General features: G+C 40.7%; 1 pseudogene; it reads right to left on the bottom strand.

Annotated features, from left to right (window-relative positions):
* Nucleotides 1-5,424: 5,424 nt before the first annotated feature.
* Nucleotides 5,425-5,543, bottom strand: LOC120610580 (uncharacterized; annotated as a pseudogene).
* Nucleotides 5,544-6,260: the final 717 nt, after the last annotated feature.

Genomic DNA, 6,260 nt, shown 5'->3' with positions numbered 1-6,260 from the left:
AGAGCCACATCACCTTGTCTCTCAACTAAGACTCAGGCCTTAATAAGTAACTCGGAAGAGATATCCTTCTCCCTTTTCCCCACTGGATCCTGGGTCTTTTCTCTGAAACAACCTTGCCTAGCTCTTACAACAGTAAAATGGCATTTCAGTGTCCCCTTCAGAAGCCATAGCTGCCAGCTGAGCCTAAAAATAACAAAAGGCGAAGGCTATCTGATAACCCCATGACGCCTAAAACCAAGTTCCTTTATAGATCTGGACCCTGCAGAGTGGGTCCTTGGAGGATGGATGAGGGAAGCCTGGAAAGTCCCAGGTCCTGGCCTCAGTCCCTACACCTGAAGCGCAGCCTTTTTCCTCCTCTCTTCTCTTAACTTCTTGGCATTCCTTGGTCTCACCCCGTGGTTCTCATATAATGTCTAGATTCTACAAGGAGATTTTTACTCTGAAGGTCCTGTGATGAACTGTTGGCAAGACCTGCAGAAAGAATTTAGGTTCCTGTCAATCCCAACATCCTGACTTTGCATGCCAGACCAAAGACATGTATATTCAACGTTTCACTGGAGGTGAGATGAAGGCGAGAGAAAAAGGAGAGATGGGAGACTGAATTTTATGACTTGGCCTGGAAAAAGGGAGCACTAGAGGAGGAGTCAAAATTCCCTAGCTTCCTAGCTCTGGCATGAACTCATCTGGTGGTCTAGGGCAATTTTCTTCTCTTCTCTGAGTTCAAATTTCTCATCTATACAATGCTTGGGCTTTAGTGGATGACCTCCAAAACCCACCTAGCTCTGATATTCAGTGACTAAATCTCTCATAGGTACAGCTGTTACAGCTCCTTGCTGTAAATGTATGTGGGTGCCGAGGGTGAGAGAGTTTCCTTGGAAGGAGACTGCCCCTTTTGCGGAAGGGTCTTCAAGTCTCAGGCTCTGCCGAAGGGGACAGGAGGGGAGAAAGGGGCTGCTCACTCTGCCACATTCCCTGTCACATCCAGAGCCTAACCTGGGTCTCTCTGTTATTCTCTCACCCTCTTCAGAATACATCTACCAATACTCGGTCCTGGGCTGCCCCAGAAGATGTGTGCAATACATACGTATCACCAACAGGGAGAAAAATGTGTTCTCCTGTTGTAATCGAACCTACTGCAATAGCTAGTCAGTAAAGGATGAGATTGCACTCACTCCCCTCCTCTCAGAGAAGTTAGAATTCAGCTGACTTGCAGAGAGCTCCTCTGGACTGCATCCTGCCCGTCTTTCCTGAACAAATGTCGAGATCCAGAAAAGCCTTTGCTCTCAACTGTCACCCACACTGTCTCTTGAGAGCCAAGAGGCCCGAGAGAAATGACTGATGGATGAGGAAGGACTGTGGTGCATCTTTGAAATTACCATTAGAGTCTTCGTCGGGACCCCGAGTTCTGGTCGTCTGGTTCTGCTATTGTAGCTGGGCCCAAACCTCAAGTCTAGGTGGGGTGAGAAGGTCGGGGAGGCTGAACTGAGACATCTGGGAGCCCTGAGTGGATTACAAGAACAACTCTAATGAATAACAAGACCATGTGCAGGGCAGCTCATGGGCTGTTTCTGTAGTGGATGAGATAAAAAGGAAGGGATACCGGGCAGAGAATAGTCTGGCAAGGGTCCTCAAGTTATTTCATTTCTCAAATGTCTCAGATATGAAACCCAATCAGGCTCTGATACTCAAGGCCAGAGGACGTCCCAGAAACAAGGAGGGCCTCACAAGCAGCTCCCGGCTTTCCATGGGGTGTACGGGGGAGGTCCTCTGCCTTCCTAGGGCTTGAGATACGGATGTGTGATGAGGGCAGTGGAAAAAAATTGTTTCTGGCCACTGCATGACTTAAGTACTAAAAAACATATTCTGAAGGTGATTGCCAGAGTTCCTGAATTTGAATGTCAACATTCCATTTTACCATCCCTAATGACCTTGGGCAAAACTTACCTTTCCTGTATCACAGCCACCTCCTACTTTATACCACGGATATGAAGATTAGGTGAGTCTATAGCTTTTAGGGGCATATTAAGCACAGATGTTTGATGTTTCTCATTATCTATATGCCAAGTCCTCAGTTGGACTCCTTATGCATCATTTTATAAACCCTCCAATGCAGTGAGATTATTATCTCCATCTTTACAGATGAAGCACTCGTGGGTCAGAGAGGTTAATTAACACTGTAGAATGTGCAGAGCAGGTGAGTGACAGAGCTGGATTGCAGTCTCAGAGGCGTCTACCTGCACTCTACACCTCTGTGCTCTGCCAAGAAGTGGGTGCACTGGGAGGGTTTCCAGAGGATCCACAGCCTCAGCACTGTAACTGTGGTCGTCTTAGCTCTCATCACCTTCACCTTCTTCCATCCAATAGCCCTGGACTTTCAACTGTGGCCCAGGCTTCCTTTCCCCGTCTGCCCAGAACTCTGCTGGCAAGCTCTCCCCTGTCTAACTCAGCCCTCTGTCCTCTTAAATGTGTGGTCTACTGAATAGGAGACTCAGTGGAGAGCACAAGCTTTGGCTCAAACAGACCCAGGTGGACAGCAGGGCTCTGACACTTGCTGGCTGCAAGACTCTGTGCAGACACTTAACTGCTATGATTCTAAATATCTTCTGTGCATTATGATGTGATGATGAAAAGAGATGAAATATATAATGAACCCACTGACACAGAGGCTGGAACACAGTAGTATCTCAATGAATGGAAGCTGTTGCCTCTCTTTCTACTTGCTATGTAGATTTATGTCCTGTAATTCGGATGCTAATTCTATTCACAGATGAGGAATCTGAAACTTATGTGAAATCACTTACCCAATGTCTTACAGTTATTACATCACTGGGACGAGCTAAACCAAGATAAAAGTTTACAATTCAGTGCTCTTTACTCATATGACTGCCTCAGCTCTGTGGACTCCTTGCCTGGTTCTGCCCAGGGTTCCAGCAGATGGTGTGGAATGATTCAGCCACAAGAAAATCAGAAGCAGAAGAATAGGGCACAGGCTTCAGACTCAGATGCACCTGGGCTCTAATTGTAGCTCAGCACTTAGCAACATGACTTTGGTAATATTCTCTAAGCTTTTTGAGCCTCCATTTTCTTCTCTGCAAACTGGACTGATTAAAAACTTCTTCACATGGCTCTAGTGAAGACTCAATGATGAAACATATCACTGTACATAGTGACTGGCAGGTAGAAACTGCCCAATGGAAAATAACTACGTTATAATTCATAATCATATTGTAATTTAAGTCCTAAATCAAAGCAGATTCTAATGTTGTAATAACAAAAACCAAGACGATGCCAGTTATTTTGTAAATTGTGGAAAAAATAAATGACTTTATCATTTTAACCACTTTTAAATGTACAATTCAGTGACATTAAGTGCATTCACGATGTTGTTTAGTCATGACCACTAGAAATTTTGTGGTTTCAAGTCTTACATTCAAGTCTTCGATTCTTTCTGAGTTAATTTTTGTGTATGGTGTAAAATAGTGGTCTAGATTCATTCTTTTGCATATCGCTATCCAAATTTCCCAACACCATTTATTGAGGACTGTCTTTTCTCCATTGCATGTTTTTGGCTCCTTCGTTGTAAATTAATTGTCCTTGTAATTGTGAATATATTTCTTGGCTCGCATTCTGTTCCATTTGTCTGTGTGTCTATTTCTCTATCAATACCATACTCTTTTATTTAGTGTATCATTGTGGTATAGTTAAAGTCGGAGTGTGAAATCTCTGGCTTTGTTCTTTTTTCTCAGGGTTGCTTTGGCTAATCAGGGTCTTTTGTGTGTTTTTTTTCTAATCCTTTGTATTTCTGTGGTGTCCACTGTAACTTCTTTTGTTTCTGATTTTACTTATTTGAGTCGTCTTTTATCCTCAGTCTAGCTAGAGGTTTGCCTATTTTGTTCATCTTTTCAAAAACCAACTGTTCATTTGTTTAATTTTTTCTATTATCTTTTTATTCTCTATTTCATTTATCTCTGCTCTGATTTTTATAATAATTCTTACAGAGACTGTAATAATAGCAGGTATTTAAGCTAGGAGATCCAGACCAGGATTATTGCACTCTTGGCTTCCCTGCACTATTATACCCTATACTCATATCAGTGTCACATCAACTTCACGACCAAAATGTGACTTATGTGTGATGATAGAGGACATTAGATGCTCGTTGGAATTTTGAGGTTTCTGGAAGCTGCTAATGTGCGTGACACTGTAGTTTCAATTCTGTTTAGTAAATTTCCAATAAAAGGTTGCAAGTGAAATCAGTTGTGTTTTCCAAGTTGATTGATAATTCAAACTTGAAATGCACTCTGATAGTTTTTACTTAGGGTGTTTCTTTTGTTTCCCAACCAAAATAGATTAAAATTTCTTCCATTTGACCACAGTTTGCTCTAGACATCTGGTTTTGTGTTTTTTATTTATTCATTCATTCATTCATTCATTCATTCATTTATTTATTTTTTATGATGACATTGGTTAATGAAATCTGGTAATTTTCAATTATACATTTTAACAGTAAGGCATACTTATATTTACACTGTGTTCACCTCCCATAGTTAGATTTCTTTCTGTGACCACATATTTGATCCCTTTTACCCTGTTTGCCTCCCCTTATCCCACCCTCTACCCTCTGGTATCTCATTGTGGTTTTGATTTGCATTTTCCTAACAGCTAGCGATTTAAGCACTTTTCATATATTGGTTGACCATTTGTATGTCCTCTAGGGAGAAGTATCTGTTCATGTCCTCTGCCCATTTTTTGATTGGATCGTTTTTTTTGTTGTTGTTATTGAGTTGTATGAGTTCTTTGTATATTTTGGATCAGGCCCTTATCAGAGGCATTGCTTGCAAATATATTTTCTCATTCTGATGGTTCTCTCTTTACCTTGTTGATGATTTATTTTGCTGAGCAGAAGCTTTTTAGTTTGATGTCGTGCCAATCATTTATTTTAGCTTTTACTTCCCTTGCTCTTGAGTTCAAATTCATAAAATCCTCTTTAAGTCCAAGGTCCTTGAGTTTCATTCCTATGTTTTCTTCTATGCATTTTATTGTTTCAGGTCTTATATTCAGGTCCTTAATCCATTCTGAGTTAATTTTGGTGTGTGGTGATAGACAACAGTCTAGTTTCATTCTTTTGCAGGTGGCTTTCCAGTTTTCCCAGCATCATTTATTGAAGAGGCTTTCCTTTCTCCACTGTATGTTTTTGGATTTTTTATCGAAAATTATTTGCCCATATAAACATGGGTTTACTTCTGTACTCTCGATTCTGTTCCACTGGTCCATGTTTCTGTTTTTCTGCCAATACCATTCATTTTATTCATTTGTTTGTTTATTTATTTTAGGTGAGGCGACCCTTGATAGACCTCACAGATCGCAAAGACCTTGTCAGCTTACGATCCTTTATTTTTTTCATTTTTTATTTTTTATTTTTTATGCCTACAGTACCTGGTCTTCCTAGGTGGTCTCCCATCCAAGTACTAACCAGGCCCCACACCGCTTAGCTTCCAAAATCAGACGGGCTCAGGCTTGTTCAGGGTGGCATGGCTGTAGACCCATTCGTTTTAATTATTGTCACTTTGTAGTATAATTTGAAGTCAGGCAGAGTGATGCCTCCAGCCTTATTCTTTTTTTTTCAGGTTGGCTACCTGGTTAGCTTTAGCTTAATTCCTAGAAAATTTTTCAAAAGATAGAGATGAACAATTAAAGATTGGTGGAAATCACATGTAAAGCCATCAAAACCTGTTTGGGGTCTCCTTTGTTTTGTTTTGTGTATTTTAAAGAGAGTCTTTCACTATGGTTTCAAAACTTTTAATATGATTCCTCTACTTAATCATATTCTTTAGCTAATTTTGAAACTTTAAAAAATTTTCCAAGATGCTTTTAAGTAAGTGAACTAAAACGATGAATTTTAAACTTTAGCTGAGAAGCTATATTCTATCTAAAATTTACTAGATGGTAGGTGAGGAGGTATAGACGGTGAGCAAGACTACCCATAAGGTCATGGGTTAGGGTCAAGTTATACATAGAAGTACATGCATACATTGTGCCTCCATAATCACCATTCAGCTCCAATCTGCTCTTTCTCATCAAACAACTCCCCACAAACTCATATAAACATCCACCCTAGGAGGTCCTATTTATCACTCATATTCAGAGCAATTGGCTGTGTCTTCCAAGCCCAAGTCCCAGGGCAAGGCAATCTAAGGTCACTGGAAAGAAGTTATTTGATTATTGATTCATCTCTCAGTCATCATGAGTCACAAATGCTT

The sequence above is a fragment of the Pteropus medius genome, unplaced genomic scaffold (assembly GCF_902729225.1).
Source record: "Pteropus medius unplaced genomic scaffold, Ma_sr-lr_union100, whole genome shotgun sequence".
Taxonomy (NCBI): Eukaryota; Metazoa; Chordata; class Mammalia; order Chiroptera; family Pteropodidae; genus Pteropus; species Pteropus medius.
The sequence above is the reverse complement of the archived record's forward strand: the minus strand, read 5'-3'. Positions and strand labels throughout refer to the sequence as shown.